General features: G+C 36.7%; 1 protein-coding gene across 19 annotated transcripts in view; it reads right to left on the reverse strand.

Annotated features, from left to right (window-relative positions):
* The window catches only part of LOC145269265 (kinesin-like protein unc-104), a 649,720-nt gene that overhangs the window by 628,789 nt on the left and 297 nt on the right, over positions 1-20,634 (reverse strand). The gene's annotated exons all lie outside the window — the stretch shown is intronic.

Genomic DNA, 20,634 nt, shown 5'->3' on the forward strand with positions numbered 1-20,634 from the left:
TAACAATAGAGGATGATTTCGCCAACTACAAAACCACAAAAGGTGACTTCATCCACTTCAGGTTCCTTAACACATAGAATGTCATTGATTTTCCAAAAAACCTTGTACAGCAACAATAAGTCATCATTAGGGCTATGACAACAGCATATTCTTTTCCTTGTTTAGATTCTCAGGTATATATCCATTAATATCTTATATGTTTTTATGTAGAGTGACATGGTCCTCGATTGATTAATTTTGTCTAACTGTGTTGGATATATACTCAAGTGTGAAAACAATGAAAAGAATATGCTGTTGTCATAGCCCTAGGCATCATCATCATTATATTCTGCTTTAGATGCTGATATACATTGGATGGCTTTAAGAAATTGACTTTATAACCAATCTATCTCTGCCCAGGTCTTTATTTATCCCACTTTAATTTTTATCACTTTCTCGCATGTATTCCTTGGCCTTCTCATGTGAACTAAACCTGCTACCTCCACGATCCTACATCTAACCCAAGAACTCTCATTCATTCTTTCAACATGACCATACCATCAAAGTCTCCTGTTCTGTACACATCTCCCTATACTGTCCAGATTTAATCTTATCCCAAGATCATCAGAACAAAATCTGTCTACAAAACTTACATTACATATCCAAATGACTAAAAAAGTCGGTTGTTTTCGACACAGAAACCCTTGAAGAAGTCAATCGATTCAAGTATCTTGGCTCCACCATCACCACAACTAGCCAAGAGAAGAAAGACATTCTTAATCGCATCAGTAACGCTTGCGCTGCCTTCTGTCGACTTCATTCGCAGCTCTGGTCTTAAAACTGCCAGGGATTTTATCCCAGGCCTCCAAAATCAGCAAAGATTAGACCATTCCTGTAAGGACCTGGTCCCAGTTGATTTTGCAGTTGGTGTAAAGTTCTGTGCAGTTCTAGGAGGTCTACCCTCCAAGGCTTTTTATCTTGGCTCCACCATCACCGCAATTAGCCAAGAAAAGGAAGACATTCTTAACCACATCAGCAATACTTGCACTGCATTCTGTCGACTTCGTTCGCAGTTCTGGTCTTGAAACCAAAATCAGCAAAAATTAGATGATTCCTGTAATGACCTAGTCCCTGTTGATTTTGTGGTGGGTGTAAAGTTCTGTGCAGTTCTAGGAGATCCACCCTCTAAGGCTTTGCCTTCTCTCTTTGAGAAGGGGTTACTTTTTTTTTTTTTTTTTTTTTTTACTAATCATCTGAGGTGTCCTCACCGGGGAATGCCAACGAGGTTACCCAGGCACTTTTTGCAGGTCACAGTGCCTCTCTTCTGGGGTGTTGACTTCTCAACCCCACTTTCCAACCCAAGTGTCAGAGTTCTTGCTGTGGGAGAAAACTAAATACGACCAAAGTCAAGATCTACCAAGCCCTCATTCGCATCATTCTCCTTTATGGCTGCGAAACTTGGCCTATGCAAGCAAGTGACCTATGCAAAAATGGAGGTATTTGATCATCACTGCCTATACCGTATCCTCCATGTTCACTGGCAACATCTTATCTCCAATGGTAAAGTTTGCGTTCACTGAAAGATACACTCCTCCCAAAAATCTCTCCTTGCCAGACATCTTCGTTGGTTTGGTCACACCCTTCGGCGACACCAAATTGACTTCATTCATGAAGTCATCAACCCAGCAGCACCACCAGCAGGTTGGAAGAAACATTGCGTGGTCAACTCAAAATCAGGCTTGAAGATAGTGAAATAGGATGCTGAACCAACTTTGGGCTCTCATCTTTAGGCGGAGGCAGGAGAGAGCTGTCGCCGGAACTGAAAATGGCTTGCACTCATAATGGAAGCAGCGTTGGATCGCTATGGCTGGTCAGCTAGCATTCGGGACTTGGTGAACTTGTTAGAAAGAGCCTGCCCAACCAGAGTGAATGCCACAAATATTACATTTACACATCCATTGTATCATTCTCATATCATTTCTCTCCATGCAACACGTGTCCTCAACCCTCACTTACCAGGTTTCACTTAACTTCACATAAATAATTAGTGTATAAAATGCCTGACTCTGGATCAACAGTGGTAATGCTCTGCTAGTTAGTCATGACATAAGATCCCTGAACTTACTCCATCCATTCCTAACATTTGCAATCACACTAGCACCAGCTCCACCCTCTGCTCCAATGATGATAATGATGATGATCATCATCATCATATCGTATGAATCCTAAAGATTCTATTGGTTGGCATTGGCTTTCCTAATATTTTCTCGTCAGAATTCTTTCTAGAAAGTAGAAAAACATCTGGTACTTAAAGGATGGACTACGAGAAAGTTTTCTTTGTTTTTTTCTTTTCCAATACTTATCAAGGCCCGAAGGCCACTTGAGGATAAGGGTTAATAACTGTACAGTAGTTATCTGGACAACATGTTAGTAGTGAGAATTTGGTATAATTTGATTATTTAAGGGAACAGCTCAGCAAGAAGTTGTTTACATTGGACTTGAAGACAATCATATTGTAGTCAACTGAGTGGAACAGAGTTCCACAATCAGGTAGTTCTAGGAAAGAAACTTTGTTTATGGAATTTGTGTTTTGATTTAAGCACAGATAGAGAGCGGGGGAAATTGTTGATAGTGGTTTTAGCTAGATGATTGTTTTTTTTATGTGAAAGTTTGCCAACATCATAAGTGAAAGCGAGTTTGTGGAACGAACTAGATTCGGACTTAGGTTGTCAGTCAGTGTCATTAACCACTTCACCACCGTGCTCCAAAGGTAATAATAAAAAAATAAAAAAATTTTCAATAACCTAAATAGTCTTGTCATTCATATATATTTTCACCACATCGAAGTCGTCATCCGCTTTCATTGTCTTACACAGAAATTGGTAATCTCTCAACCTACCAGTATATATATATATATATATATATATATATATATATATATATATTTCAGGATGACCCAAAAAAAAACGGGCCCCAACTTTAATTAGGCCCCGTTTCTTAGTGTTTTGTTCGAATGAGATGAAACTTTGGTCATAACTAATTTATTATATTCAAAACATCACATCAAAACATTACGGTCTTTGGCCTTTTTTTTTCTCCGTTGACTGTGAAATGCTCAGAAAAACAATTGAATGTCCTGTTTTTTGGGGGGTCACCCTGTATATATACATACTAGACTACCTGTGACCCGTTGGGTCAGTATGTTATATTAGCTATGGAATTAATGTATGAATGTGACACTTGTGACGTAAAGAAAATAGTTTTTGTGGCATAACAGAAATATTTCTATGAAAGTATATTAAAATGAAAAAAAGAATATAGATAAATTTCTGTTTATAATTGTTTATTTTTGAAAAAAAAAAAACTTACAACCACTGAATTATAAGTGGTTTGCCATACTTATAGATAAATCTGCACTATTCAAATTTTGATATATCATTTAATTTAAACGCGAAAAAAAACAAAAAAAAAAACAATTGGGATGCTGAAAACATACACAGTAAAACAGTATGTTGTCAACGGGTCAAAGTTGATTTATTTGTAAGAAAATTGCGACAGTATAGTTATAATACAGAATAGTTGCAAAACATCCCCACCCTTCCCATGTTAAATAATAATTTCTAAATAATAACGTTAATATTTCAGTGCGCAGGTCAAATTCTGCAAAAGTAGCTATTTGTGTTTGTTTACGTTGTTATGGGTTTATGTTTATGTACGCATGTGCAAGCGAAAGTCGTAAACCGGATGTTGGGTTACAACACTGGTTACAAGGTCATTTGAGTTTTATAATTATATAGATATACACACACACACACACGCTGGTGAGGGTGGGGGCGCTCAGTGTTGCCTAGTTGTAAAAAAATATTTTTTTTGCATAACTCAAGTTAATAAGCAAACACAGAAGGACACAGATGTTATAACGTATTAAATTTAGCCTTTTAAAAGTGAACCTAAGGACAATTAGCACATGTGCGATTTGCAAACCATGTTGAAAGGAAGATTTTTATCTGATCCCCCTCTCCCTTCAAACGAAACATTTCTGCACAAAATAATCAACGATTTTTTTTTCCAGTTTTTGGATAATTTTTGTCTGAGAGATTGCTCTTTCTAACGATCGCTTTCATGCCTGTATCATGCGGATGAGAAAGGTTTTTAGTGAACATACAAACACACATACACACACACAGACATTCAAGTTTTATTTAATAGAAGAATACTCTCAGTATGACATCCTAAGTCATTTTTTATTCATTCCTTTATGAACTGTTTTTCTGTTCCTTCCTTCTGCAGCTGGCGTCTTAACAAGTCTCATTGTTTCTCCTATTCTGGATTATTTAAAGAAAAATATAATAGATTTTGGGCCGAGGAGGAGGGGTTGGAGCTTGTTCCAACACTACAAAAGTATGATGTAAAATTATAGTTGAAGTTCTTTTTTAACATGTATGGAGGATCATCAGCTGGTTTGGTTGAGGGGTTGTTCATCCAGACAAAACAGATGTAGGGAAATTATAATCCGATTCGTTTTTGTTTTGACCTGTTTTTTTTTGTTTGTTTTTTAGTTTTCTTTCTATCATTTTTCTTTCTGATTCTCTTTTCTTCTCTCTCCTTTATCTTTTCCTTTCTCCTTTTCTTCCACTTCCCTTTCTTGTTTCTCTCTTTCTGCTTCTCCCCCTTTCTCTTTCTTCTTTCTCCTTCCCTCCATTTCTTCCCCCCACCTTCCTCCCTTTCTTCCTTTCTTATTCCCTCCCTCCCTTTCTTCTTCCCTTTCTTCCTCCCCCTTTCTTCCTTCTTCTCCTCCCTTCTTCCCTTCTTCCCTTTCTTCCTCCCTCCCTTCCTTTCTTCTCCCCTTCCTCCTTTCTTATTCCTCCCTTTCTTCTTCCCTCCCTCCCTTTCTTCTTCCCTTTCTCCTTTTCTTTATGCTTCCTTTTTCCATTTTCTTTCCCTTCTATCCTCTTCTTTCTCTTCCCTTTTTATCCCCTTCTTTATGTTTCCTTTTTTTATTCCTTTTTCATTTCTCCTTTCCTTATGCTTCCTTTTTTTTTTCTTCCCTTTCTCTTCCTGCTTCCTTTATTTTTCTTTCCCCTCTCCTCCATCATTTGATGGAGAGACTAGACAAATATAGACCCTAAAGTATCACTTATCAGCTGTTAAATCTATTTATACGTGCGGTGTCAGTAAAATGAGTTTTTATCCTGCAGTATAGTTGTCAGTATGCATTTTGGTAACCACTACTCATCCAAAAACTAAACCATCTTTTTTTTCTGATTGGAGAATTTATATAACAGATTCCACTCCACCCCACCCGTCTAAGCCAGGATACTTCTAAAAATTTGAATTAACCCAAACAGACTTTAGGGTTAGGTTATGTTAAAAAAAAACAAAAAAAGAAACAAATACTATTTAAAAATATTAATTTAATTATTATGGTATTGCTGAGTCACTGACTGAGCCGAATTCTTATAAAATTGTAATGAAATATTTTTACTTAATAAATATTGTTTTAATATCTATCGACTACTTTCTGGCTAAAAAAAAAAAACAAAAACAAAATAAGGTTCAGAATAGTTTTATGTAAAAACTGAAAGTAAAATGAAATACGAAAGTAGCACATTAATAAACTAAAAAGAAATATTAATATATATATATATATATATATTAAAAATATCTATATATTAATACGATAGTGTGCGTGTTATTTTCTGTGTCACGCTTACATCCGGGTCATTTAATTGTTATGTACTTCCATTTCTTGTCATAAATAATTTTACCAAAAATTCTTAATAAGTTTTGGTTTCGATTATGGCTGGAGGAACTCAAATTATATATATATACATTTTTTTTTTTTCATAAGTTTTTATTTCAGTTTTGATTTAAGCTAATGCACCAAAGTCATATGGATATATTTTTTATCATTTTTGAAATCGCAACTTCATATTATATAAAAATCGATAGAACATTAACTCTATAATAATATATACAAAATCTGCAAGAATTAAAATGTTATATTTAAGCATACTTTACGACCGGGCTATGCCAGGCATTCCTGCTAGCTTAGATAAATACTTTTGCAGTTTTAACAAAAGAACTATAATATATCAGGGCGTCTCCAATTACGCTGAACATCTACAGAATGCCAACATCAATATATTACATATGTGGAATTTCCATAAGTCCTGCTAGTATATTTTTATTTAGATCCTTAAACAATGTATATTTTTATTTAGATCCTTAAACAATGTATATTTTTATTTAGATCCTTAAACAATGTATATTTTTATTTAGATCCTTAAACAATGTATATTTTTATTTAGATCCTTAAACAATGTATATTTTTATTTAGATCCTTAAACAATGTATATTTTTATTTAGATCTTAAACAATGTATATTTTTATTTAGATTTTAAAAATGTATTTTTATTTAGATTTTTAAAAATGTATTTTTATTTAGATTTTTAAAAATGTATTTTTATTTAGATTTTTAAAAATGTATTTTTATTTAGATTTTTAAAAATGTATTTTTATTTAGATTTTTAAAAATGTATTTTTATTTAGATTTTTAAAAATGTATTTTTATTTAGATTTTTAAAAATGTATTTTTATTTAGATTTTTAAAAATGTATTTTTATTTAGATTTTTAAAAATATATTTTTTATTTAGATTTTTAAAAATATATTTTTTATTTAGATTTTTAAAAATATATTTTTATTTAGATTTTTAAAAATATATTTTTTATTTAGATTTTTAAAAATTTATTTTTATTTAGATTTTTAAAAATTTATTTTTATTTAGATTTTTAAAAATTTATTTTTATTTAGATTTTTAAAAATTTATTTTCATTTAGATTTTTAAAAATTTATTTTCATTTAGATTTTTAAAAATGTATATTTATTTAGATTTTTAAAAATTTATTTTTATTTAGATTTTTAAAAATTTATTTTTATTTAGATTTTTAAAAATTTATTTTTATTTAGATTTTTAAAAATTTATTTTTATTTAGATTTTTAAAAATTTATTTTTATTTAGATTTTTAAAAATTTATTTTTATTTAGATTTTTAAAAATTTATTTTTATTTAGATTTTTAAAAATTTATTTTTATTTAGATTTTTAAAAACTTATTTTTATTTAGATTTTTAAAAACTTATTTTTATTTAGATTTTTAAAAACTTATTTTTATTTAGATTTTTAAAAACTTATTTTTATTTAGATTTTTAAAAATTTATTTTTATTTAGATTTTTAAAAACTTATTTTTATTTAGATTTTTAAAAACTTATTTTTATTTAGATTTTTAAAAATTTATTTTTATTTAGATTTTTAAAAATTTATTTTTATTTAGATTTTTAAAAAATGTATCATATTTAGATTTTTAAAAAAATATGTATTATATTTAGATGTATTTAAAAAAAATATGTATTATATTTAGATTTTTAAAAAAATATGTATTATATTTAAATTTTTAAAAAAATATGTATTATATTTAGATTTTTAAAAAATATGTATTATATTTAGATTTTTAAAAAAATATGTATTATATTTAGATTTTTTTAAATATATATTTTCCTTTAGATCTTTGAAAAATATATATCTTCATTTAGATTTTAAAAATGCATATTTTTTAAAACAACAAATATTGTAATTAAAAAAAAAAAAAAAGTACATTAAATTTATCCTGAGACGCCCACTTCAGGATACGATCCCGAAAGTATGAACATTACCTTTTTTAATTAGTGGCTGTAAATAGCTTCCAAAATTATTCTATCAAAATGAGAATTTGTTAAGAACGGCAAAACTACAAATCGCTTTCTAGTCGAAAGAATAAATGTTTTTAAATTCTTTTCAAAGTGTCATGAAAGTCTTTTTCCTTTCTTTTACTATTAAGCAAAGATTAAAACAGCTAACTTGTTTAAGAAATCGAAACGCGTCTATTGAATTTTTATCGCAATCATTTTTGGTGTTTCTCCAGAATTTTCCATTATGAAAAAAAACCCCAAACAAAATGCCAAAACTTTCACAAAAAACACTCGACTAGCTACAACCATTTTACACGATTTACTCCCACTTTCTATCCCTGCCTAAATGTAAACGCAAATTCCATGAACAAAGCTTTTTTCCCAGAATTGGCCGCTTCTGGAACACTGTTCTGCAGGCCAGCCTCCAAGTTTAATATAACATGGCACCCATCGAATCTAATGCAAACAAGTTCCTGTTGAGCCGTTCCCATAAATAATCAAATTCTACCCAATTTGCACCACCAACGATCACCATAATACCACCTTACATTCATTACATTTCACAAGAAACACTCGTCTAGCTGTAAACACTATCAATAATTCCCCCCACTCTTTATCTGTGCCTAAACCTAAACGTAGATTCCATGAACAAAGCTTCTTTCTTAGAATTGCACGCCTATGGAATTGTCTTCCGTTTTCCTGCTTTCCGGCTGACTACAATATGGTTGTGTTCAAGTCTAACGTAAATAAGTTCTTGATGAGCCGTTCCATATAAGTTATCAAATTTACCAAATTTTCATTACTAATGATTACTATATTGTCCAATTTCTACTGTACACTCTTTAACCCTTATCCTTGAGTGGCCTCTGGGCCTTGATAATGTGGTGATGCCTATGTAAAAAAAAAAAAAAAATTAACCCTTATCCTCGACTGGTCTTCGGGCCTTGATAAGTGGTGACTCAAACAAACAGAAAAGAAAAATCTGATGCACGTAAATATTGTATACCAAAGAATTATAAATTGATCAAGTATTTTTTTTAAAAATAAAATAATCAAATTTTGTGGTTAAATTACAAATGACAATCTTGCGACGCCATCTTGAAAACATTTTGAAGAAACCAGGGAGATAACTCCAAATCAAGATTTTAGAAAGCTATTCTTACCATTGGAAAAGGGGGTGCATTGGAAAAACTTAAATTCGCTTAAAAATGATTTCCTCTATGAAAATAAAACTACTTGATCAATTTACTTGATTTTTGGAATATGATATTTTATTTCTGTCATGGGTACATACATCAAACAGATTTTTCCTTTTGTTTTTTCGGGGGAGATGGATTCTGGACAAGTACCTTATTTTTTATTAATAACAACTTAACAACCAAATACTACCATAATAATTAAATTTAGCGGCACTTCTACACTATTAGGACGAAATTTTGTAATCGATAAATAGTTTTCAGATAAAAACACTGGTTTCTACTGAGTTTTGTTGTCTATTCTAATAAGTTACAGTGGTTGTTTCCAAATTATGCAGTCGAAATTACCTGAATGTTACTGAATTATTAAAAAAACAAATAAATAACTTTAATCGTGTTAGCAGGTAAAAATATTTGGCCATCTTGTTTAAATTGAAACAGAAATTTACCTCCCTTTAGAACTCTGTGTCTTACGATTGTTTTCATCAAATTCTATTTTCTATAATAAATAATTTTCTACATTATCAATTTCCATAATTATTTTAAATAACCATCTTAAAAATACAAGGAATACATAGATAACATGTGAAATTCAGTATTACGATTAACAAAATTTCGTCCCAATAGTGTAGAAGCGCCAATTTCATTTTCACAACCTTATTTAAAAAATTAAAATATAAAAATAAAAAATTAAAAATAAAATGAAAGTAAAAATACTCCTGGACAATGTCGAAAAGATAGAGATCGTAATACAATATTGTTATTGTTCCGTTGGAATTATGTAGGTAATTTTCTTTTTATTTTATTTTATTTATGTGGAATTTAAACTATGAATGACATATATTGCTCGGTTCTCTTCAAAGCATTTGAATTAACAATATTAAATGTCAAAAATGTTGCAAATTTATTTTATTTATTCATTTTTGGTTCCCCCAACCAAAGGAGGTTGGACCTGTAAATTCGCCGTTGTCTGTTCATCTGTCCGCACATTTTTCAATAACTACAACTTGGAATTTTTTTTTGAAATTTTGCACAAACATTAAACATGATATGAGTAAAAAAGTAACAGAACAGATTTTCCGGGAAAACTCCTCTTGCGCCCCCCCCCCATGCTCCTACGGGTACCTAAAATTGACACTTTTGTACTGATTAAAAAAATTTGATGCCTTGGATTTTTATAAAACTTTCTGAAAAGTCGTAACTAACTGATTTCTATATAATTTTCTTTGTCTATACTTCGCGATAACTCTTGGGTGTGCCCCAGGGGCTCTTTTAGGGCTAATAAAAAACACTATTTTTGGGGACTATTTCACCATATTTAGCAGTTTTACATGGTACTGAACTCAAGTTTTAATATGTTAAGGCCTTGGAGACTTTTGGGGCTAAATTAGGGGGTGGGGCAAATCATGGACTTAGCCATTTCTTTTTTTTTTTTGCATAGTGCAGAACTCAACATACGTTAAGGCCTAAAAGTGCACCATTTTCATCAGGATTTGACGTCCCCACCCAGGAACTTTTGGGGCTAAATGGGCGGGGGGCAAATGCTGAACTTAGTCATTTTCTTATGCCTCATTCACTGTGTACTCACGGGGGGGGGCATGCTTAACTTGCTTTTGTTTATATTCAATTCAAACAATATTCTCATCTTCAATTAGAATTCTCAAAATTTAATAAGTAAAGAAATAAAACATATCAATTGCTTAAAAAATTATTTCAGGTAAACAAAACATGAGGGTTGTTCCAAAAGTAAAGCCTACTATTCTTAACTCAAAAGGTCAAGGACTATGAAGACGAGAGTGTTACCATTAAAACGAGCAACCTTTTTTTTTTTTTTTTTTTTTATACTCAGATTCACCCCTAACAAGGCATATCGCATGTAGCAGAAAGGAATTCCAAAGTCTAGCTGTTCAAGGAAAACTTCCTGACATTTAGGGACCTCAACTGTGAACGAGAGTGATTTTGTTGCTAAATGGGTTTGTCAGGGATATGTATGTCAAGGGAGCACCAGTGCAATGAGTTCATCAGAGAACATTCCATTAAAATACTTGTAAAACAGGCACATGAATGCAACATTGTGGTGATGGGATAGTGGTTGGTTGGTTGGTTCTTTTTGTTTTACGGCATATCAACCTTTTTCAGGTTATTTAATGCCGAATCTAGTTATTTTGAGGAACGATTTTTAATGGAGTATATTTTATTTTTAAGTCAGATTCTATTTAACCTATAGTTGGGATCCTAACAGGTGATACTAGATAGATACGCACTAGATATGTCTAGTAGTGCTGCACTTCTAACACTGTATTTGCTCTGTTTGTGTTTCAGGATTCATAGATCATCCTTTGATGTGTTATGAATAAAGGAAGATACCTATCTATGATCTATGCATCATCGTTGCTGCCGTCAGGAGAAGGAGTGACGTTTCGACTAGTGTTAACATCTATGACCCGTGCATCCATCAACGGTTGATTATGGTGAAGCTCATTTGTCCAGTTCAGGACTGCCTTTGGGAATCCCAAGACTTATCGGAGGAGTTCGCCGCTGCACTCACCACTGCTTTGAAAATCCATGCAGACAATGCACACGCAGTCGCCCATGCACCAGCGCCAGCATTACAGCAGAAACTGAAACTGGACCTACCTAGGATTGGTCTGGGTTGCAACCCCGACCAATGGTCCTCATTCACACGCCAGTGGAACATGTATAAAGTGGGCATGGCCATCACACACACCACGCTCCCCATAGCCATATTCAACTGTTGTAAAGATGATCTATGCACATTTATAATGCATGACATCCATGACGATGTAGCCTCAATGACCGAAGCACAACTGTTGACAGCCATCAAACGCCTGGCAGTAAAAGAGGATAGCATCCTGGTACACAGGATCAAGCTGAGCAATATGACACACTTGACACACTGACATAAGGACACACTTGGCCAGCCTCCGTGGTCAGGCAGTCTTGTGCCAGTATACAGCAAGGTGCAAGGTTGCTGGTTGTGATCACACATTCGACTATAGTGATGAGATAATCAAGGACAATCTGATTCGTGGAATCGCAGACCCGGACATCATGGCGGACCTTCTCGGTGATAGCAAGACAGACCGAACACTTGATGAGACTCAACTTTATTGCTCAGAAATAGCAGGGAAAGGCCACTCAGCGGTTGGCACCCAGGCTGGGGTTATAGGGCACTCCACCAAGCCCACACTCAAGAAATCCCCTGGCAGACCACCCTGCTGGGCATGTCGTGGACCAGCGCATGGAGCAAAAAATGATAGAGACACTAGGTCACAGCTATGCCCAGCCTGGACATTCACCTGTACCAAATGTTCTGTCAGGGGGCACTACAGTTCCGCTTGTAGCAAGTGCACCTCATGTGGTGCGTGGGGACATCGTGATAAGTCCTCACATTTTTGTCGTGGCCAGCAGCCCACCAACCGCTCATCCAAGCCCCCTCCAGGAAGGACATCTGGGGTACATCATCTGTCAGATGACCCGGAGGACATATATACCAAGTCTGTTTTCGATCAGTTGTGTGGGACCGAGGACTGTCGCACATCCAGAACTTTTAATGGATGAAATCCTCCCCTTGTACATCACATATTTGATGGTGAGTGGTGGCACGTGCTTCAGAGCCCCACCCTATGATGACTGTCACATTAACCCCATGCCCTGACGACCACCCCATCACTAACGGTGAGAGACTCCTCCCTACATCCATCTCCATGATCGCAGACTCAGGTTGTTAAAGCTGCATTATGCCCATTCAACATGCATATGATATGGGCTTTTCAGACTCCGATATCATACCTGTGCGGCTTACCATGAGAGGAGCTATAAGAGAAGATTTAGGTGTCCTTGGTGGTATAGTGGTCAAAATCTCTACCACTGACATGTCAGGATCGGACAGATGCACCAAGCAGCTTACATACCACTCAAGCAAAATTGACAGGGCTTTTATGTGCAGGGAAGCTCTTGCGGCCTTGGATGCTCTTCCGGCTAATTTTTCTTCAATCCCAACCTGGCAGCCACACGTCGCCGTGGCTGGAGTAGATGATGAACCGACATGTTCATGCCCAATGCGGCCGGAAGAGCCCCACCGTTGCCTACCGACCTACCTCCAGGGCTGGATGACAGACCTGAGAGTGTGCCAGCCCTCAAACAATGGGTGCTGGACTACTACGGTTCATCCACATTCAACACTTGTGAACATCGTCCTATGCGTATGATGCCGGAGGAGCCATTGCGACTATGTTGACCCAGAGGCCCGCCCCCATGCTGTGCACAAGCCTGCGATTGTGCCTCTTCATTGGCAAGAACAGGTGCTTCATGATTTGGAATGAGACGTGCGCCTGGGTATGCTTGAGAATGTTGGCCCAAACACTCCTGTGACATGGTGCTCACGAATAGTGGTGGCAGCCAAGGCGGATAGGTCCCCTCGATGCACAATGGACCTGCAGCACTCAAATTGACATTCCGTTAGGCAAACACACCATGTTCAGAGCCCGTTCCATCTTGCCGAGCAGGTCCGACAACATGCCCTAAAAACTGTGACAGACGCATGGAATGGATACCACTCTGTGTCAATCCACCCAGATGATCGTCATCTGACCACTTTCATAACACCTTGGGGACGTTACAGATACAGAGTCGCCCCTCAAGGATTCTTGGCTAGCGGTGATGGATACAATCAGCGATTCGATGCCATCACTGCTGACTTCCCAGACAAGGTGAAGATTGTGGATGACACGCTAAAATGGGCGATCTCCATAAGAGAGTCCTTCTTCCAACTGTGTAGATGGTGTGACCTTCTGTACCGCAACGAGGTCACCTTGAACCCCAAGAAGCTTCAGTTCGCTCAGGAGACAGTAGACTGGGGTGGGCTCACGATTACACCCACCAAAATCTGCCCATCCTCCAAGTTCATAGATTCTATCCGGAGTTTCCCTACGCCAACGGACATCTCAAGCGCCAGGGCATGGTTTGGCTTGGTGAATCAGGGAGCATATGCCTTTTCCATGGCCAGCCAGATGAAAGCCTTTCGTCACCTACTCAAGCCCTCCAACAGATTTATCTGGACTGACGAACTCGATTCGACATTCAAACTGTCTAAGGAAGCCATTATCAATGAAATGAAGGATGGAGTACGCCTTTTCGATCTTGCCCGTCCAACCTGCCTCTCTACGGACTGGTCTGTGAATGGTATTGGCTTCTTGTTGAAGTAGAAGTACTGTGAGTGCCTGGTCAAGCTGCCTACTTGCTGCCCACATGGATGGAAGCTGTGCCTCATCGGTAGTCGCTTCACGTCCCCAGCAGAGAGTAGGTATGCTCCAATCGAAGGGGAAGCATTGCATCAGACTCGTTACTACATCCTTGGGTGTGAGGACCTTATTGTGATAACAGACCACAAACCATTGATAAGAGTCTTAAACGACCAACCTCTCACCGACATTGCAAACCGCCGCTTGCTAAACCTAAAGGAGAAGATCCTGCCATACCAGTTCACACTCATTCACATCCCAGGTCATAAGAACAAGGGAGCTGATGCAGCAACCCGTTACTCGACTTCAGCAGCAAAACAGCTGCAACTACCAAGTGAGCCACCAGAGGTCACCCCAGATTGTCTCCTGGCTGACATTGAGGAACTGGCTGATGAGGCGAGCATGTCATTCAGCGCTTGTGCTGCTCTGAACTCAGTCACTGATGTAGTTACATGGGATATGGTTCGTGAAGCCACATCCTCTGATTCTACGTTACAACAGCTCATGAACGCAATTCAGGAAGGCTTCCCAGACAATTCCCGGGATTTGACCCTGGAACTGCGCCCATATTTTAGATACAGTGACAGCCTATACAGTGTTGATGGTGTCATATTGATGGGAGAGCGGATTGTTATACCTGCATCACAGCGTCAGAACATCCTGAATGCCCTTCATGCTGCCCATCAAGGAATAGGCGTCATGACGGCCCGTGCTGCTGACTCTGTATTTTGGCCCAGTATATCCATAGACATTGGACTGGTCTGCGACAGATGTGGTCATTGTAATTTGGTAGCTAAATCCAACCCTCTGCAGCCGCCTGCTGATATAATTCCCCCAGATTATCCCTTCCAGCGCATCGCCTGCGACTACTTCCACTATCTCAACATGGACTATGTGGTTGTGGTGGACAGATATTCCAAGTGGCCAATTGCTTATAAGTCACAATCCGGAGCAGCAGGACTGATCAAACGTCTGCGGGAAATATTTGTCACTTTTGGTATCCCAGAAGAAATCACATCTGATGGGGGCCCCCAATTTACGGTGGCGAGACACGGGCTTTCTTAGCTGCATGGGGGGTGAACCACAGGGTTTCCAGTGTTGCCAACCCCCATGCAAACAATAGGGCGGAAATTGCAGTGAAAACCGTCAAGCACATGTTAATGAACAACACTGGGTCTGGTGGTTCTCTGGACACTGACAGATTCCAGAGAGCAATGATTACATACAGGAATTCCATTGACCCTGAGACCAAAGCCTCACCTGCACTAGTACTTTTTGGCCGACCAATCAGAGACGCTATCCCAATCCCACTTGGGAGGTATTGTCCACACAACACATGGCAAGAAACCATGACATTCCGTGAAAGGGCCCTAGTTCACAGGCACTCCAGAGAACATGAAAAGTGGGATGCTCACACCAGACTCCTACCACCTCTACGTGTTTGGGACCATGTGTACCTACAGAATCTTGTAGGCAACCACCCAAAGCGCTGGGAGCGAACAGGAGTTGTTGTGGAAGTACGGCAGTTCCACCAGTATGTGGTCCGGGTGGATGGATCCGGTCGCGTGACCCTACGCAATAGACAGAATTTACGAAAATTCATACCATTTCTGCAGAGGCAGACACCTCTACAGGTACAGCCCCATAATGCCCCTGCCCAAGGTCAGGGCCTGCCCACCAAGTCTTTGGAACCTTGGCCAATTGTCACCACATCTCCATCACCTTCCAATCAGCACCCTGACACCACAGGCCCATCTTCGGAGCCTCCACCCCCAACACCCATGGAACCCATGCAACAGCCATCACAGACGCAGCCAGCATCCCACAACCTGTCTGAGCATGACAGCATCCCTCTACCCTGTGCTGGCGTGGAGCCAGCTCCGGTTCTTACTCCCCACGGAACGCCTGAGAAGAAGCTGCCTCGTGCCCTGGCACGTCTACTACCACATAACACGGCGGGACGCAGTGAAATGGAACATTCCACACGGCGAAAGCCGCGTTGTGACAAGTGATCGTGATATGGTTAGACTCGGACCAGCCAGAATAATGCTGTGAGTGTGAGGGCAGTCTACCCCAATGACCACTCTAGTCCGATGTTGTGTGTTAACCACAGACTTGGTTGGTGTTTCAGTTGGAGACTTTTGTTGTATTTATTCAATTAAGTTTTGTGGTTACCCCAAAAACTTGTGGGGGGAAGGAAGATAGATAGATACGCACTAGATATGTCTAGTAGTGCTGCACTTCTAACACTCTATTTGTTCTCTTTGTGTTTCAGGATGCATAGATCATCCTTTGATGTGTTATGAATAAAGGAAGATACCTATCTAGCTACCACTCCGGGTCAGAGTGGACCTGGGAGCAATGGCAATTAAAGGGTGGCTCCACACTCCCCAAGGCTCGCAAGGTGGGGCCTCACCATCGGATATAGTTTTAGGTCATATCCAGGACCGATAAGGGTTGGAGTTTAGTTGATAAAGTGGAACTTAAACACTCTTTTAGACCCTATCCAAGAGGGAGAGACTAGTGGTAGATGCACCAGCCAAGATGTGGCAACAATACTCCATGTATGAGCGAATGGTAGCTTTGTAGAGGTACAGGATACTCTCAGGTGTGAGTAATCGTCTAGCAAGATAGAGGGAACCCACTTTCTTTGCAGCAGCTTTCGCAATATCCTTTATGTATTTGTTCTAGTTCAGATTACCTGTGAATGTCAAGCCGAAGAGTTTGAAGGAAGAATTCTCAGGTTAGGTGTTATCTTGTTATGGATATCGGTGGTTGGAGAGGCATCTTGTAATTATTAAAGGAGAGTAGCTTAGTATTCTACACAGTTACCATAGTTCTCGATGCACTTGTGCCAGGAATGACACATCTCTGCTTCTGACCCACATCCATGACAGGAGTTGCTTTCTTAAGAGTCTTACATCATCAATAACTGCAAAAAAGAGACGAAACTTTTAGGTAATGAATGCATATGTTCAGTCATCATAACAACGCAATTTGCAATCCCCTCTGATCCATTCAAGCTGGCATAAAAAATAGGAGGCATTACTGTTGGAACGCCCCTCGTAATACTGTTACTTTCGTTTTGCTCCTCTATTTCATAGCCATTTCAAAATTTCATCCCAATAGTATAAAGCACCAAAAATCGATATGTCGACTCCATCTCAACAAGCACCCAGAAAACAATAGCACAAAACTGTACAAACATCCTCCAATCTTCTTCAGGTGTATGTTTTTAAACTTGAGAACCTATTCGAATTATTTAGATTCATCAAACTACTGTTCTTATTTTAAGCGTCACATTCACAATGTTTCGGTCATTATAACCTCCAACCTTCTTCAGGTGTATCGTGTCTAACTCAAGAATTTGGGCGGAATTTCGAACGACCCATGGTGCAGTGGTTAATGTACTTAGAAAAAAAATCAACTATAAGTGATAGGTTGAAGGTTCAATTCTCAGTGTGGGCGACCAAAAAATACAATTGCGAATTACTTCGGACCACTATCCAGTCATGGCTGACGGAACGAGAGCATGCTTCCCTCATGAAGTAAATAAAAGGTCCCATTCGAAATTTCGTCCAAATCCCCCTAGTTCAACAGAAACATTCTCACGTTCGACAAGATACACCTGAAAAAAGGTTGGAGGTTACATCGACCGAAATGCTGTGAAAATGACACTCAAGATAAGAATAGGGCGAACCTGAACGAGAATTACCTTCCCTTATAATTTTAACTGGTATTCTGTAGTTGGTATTTTTTTACGACCTCGCCCAGCTTAGTATAAACACTTCCAACCTCCCCATGTTAAGAATGACTTTCGGAATGAACACCCACAATCTCGAAAACTATACTACATACTAAAAAATTGGGCGGGGGGGGGGTATTCTTGTTCAGGTTCGCCGAGAACAGTAGTCCGATGAATCCAAATATTACGAATAACCAATTCTCATCTCAAAAATTCAGAAACGTAACTTCGATTCGATTTCGGAAATCTTGACATCGAACTCGGGAACTTGTCCATACATATGGACCCATAGCCAAATGCTTCAGCTATGAGAGTCTTCTGAGGATTGAAGGTTCGACCCTAACTTCTGGCGATGATAACTAAACATAATAATTAACACGGTATCAGAAAATCTACCCTCGTCTCCCCGTGAATTAAACAACAAGTTCTAGTATATAAAAAGAGAGAGGGAGGGCCCGATATTGCGTCGGCCGAAAAATAACATAACTGAGAATAGTAACAACGACAAAAAATTATCAATCCTCATCTATAAAAAAAAAAAAAAAAAGAAAAAAAAAATCCAGGTACTCATGTAGAATACGGACCGGACCGTACTGAAATAATACCGTTATTGTACAGAAACCCATTCTTAACATGGGAGAGGAAGTAGGTTTGTTTTACAATCCACAGCACAGAGGTACGAAAAAGTTGTCAAAAAATAATTATATAACAAATAAAGGCGGACGTCTACGAGATTGAAAAAGAAGGTACTAATGCAGAGTGCACTTATTGATATGTGCTGATGCTGATTGCTGAACTGCTGAAATAATAACGTTATTATTTAAAAAGCCATTCTTAACATGGGGAGGGTGTTTTGTACCTATTCTGTACTTTAACCTTACAATTGAATAATAATAAAAAAAAATCATAAAACTTTAATTAAAGTTGGAAATACGATTTAAAAAAAAAAAATAGCGCGCATCAGTAAGTGCATTATTAGCACCAAAAAAAGATTAAAACGAAACGAAATTGAAATTTAAAATGTCCCTTCCATTTTTACAACAATCGTAAAAAAAAAAAATTCTCCGCAAGTTTTACCGCTAATATTTTTTAAGTTTTTTTTTTTTTTTTTTTTTTTTTACAGTATATGAAAATAATGAAAATGCGAGGCCAAGATCGTGTTTACATTATCGACACCTTTACACAACTTTCCTTTGTAGTGATCATGTTGAAGGCGTAAACACACCTGTGTTTAAAACAATCTAGCGAAAACTCAACTAATAGTTAGAGTTTCATCAAATTTTCGATACATTTTTTTTTAATCTAACTTATATTTTAAAAGCAATTTTCGTTAAATATGTGAGGAGAAATATTTTTCGTGTGTTCTAACACCCCTCCCTCCCATATTTCAAGTTACGAAAAAATAAACAAAATAAATGTAGATCTATAAAAATTGCAACATTTTATAAATCTGAATAATTAAAAAAAAAAAAAAAAAACTATTCTGCGTACTTATGCACTTTTGTTACCGTGCTGAAATTAATAACGTTAATATTTAGAAAGCCATTTTTAACATGGGGAGGGTGTTTTCTAACTATTTTCTACTTTCACTTAACAATTTCATAAAATAACATATCGTAACACTAACAGTACTTGAATTTAACTTGAAAATACTATTTTCAAAAGAATAGCGGTGTACACAAAAGTGGGTACTCCATGCACTTATTGACCCGTGCTGAAATAATAACGTTATTATTTCAGAAGCCATTCTTAACATGAGGAGGGGAAGGTGTTTTGTACCTATACTGATTACTGTACTTTAACCTTACAACTGAATAAAAAAAAAAACAGGTAAATTTTCAGATTAGATCCACCTCAACAATTTTCTTTTAAATGATGACTTTTAAAGGTTTTAGACTATGCTGAATACGAAAATCGCATTGAAATTTTGCAGAAATAATTAGTTATCGAGATATAAAAAGTTGTATTATGCATTGTATTCTTTGGTGGCCATTTTTTACGCGCGTGCGCGCGCGCCATAAACAAATCTACTCATCTATGACTGACATTGCACGCGCATGAAAAAGATGGCTGCCAAAAAATACAATGCATAATACAACTTTTTATATCTCGATAACTAATTATTTCTGCAAAATCTCAATGCAATTTTCGTAGTCAGCATAGTCGAAAACCTATAAAAGTTGTCATTTAAAAGAAAATTGTGGAGGTGGACCTAATCTAAAAAAAAAATACCAAAATCATAAAACGTTAATTAAACTTGGAAATACGATTTAAAAAAAAATAGCGCGGATCAGTAAGTGCATTAGTATAAGCACCTTATTCTGTACTTTCACCTAACAATGATAAAAATACTGTAAAGGCTTAATTTAACTCGAAAATCATATCTAAATATATAGCACGGTCCGTATAAAATTTTAAGATATAATGTGCAATATAAAAAATAATGTAGATGATAAAAAAATAATAAAATAAATTCGATTAAAATGAAATATTAAGAATCGAACACTGTTGTTGTTTAAGGTTAAAAGTTTGCCTTTTGACGATAAAAGCATATCATGACAAAATCTATGGTTGAAACAAAAAGTAATTATTTAACAAATTACGATTATCAGTTTAAGTTAAAACAGGAAATAAAAAAATTATATATCTTTATTATCAAAATATAAAAAATAACGAAGTTGGTCAAACTTTATTTTCATGTATGTATGAAGTTTTTTGGTT

This window comes from Euprymna scolopes, chromosome 45, assembly GCF_053919585.1.
Source record: "Euprymna scolopes isolate OS-2025 chromosome 45, ASM5391958v1, whole genome shotgun sequence".
Lineage (NCBI taxonomy): Eukaryota > Metazoa > Mollusca > Cephalopoda > Sepiida > Sepiolidae > Euprymna > Euprymna scolopes.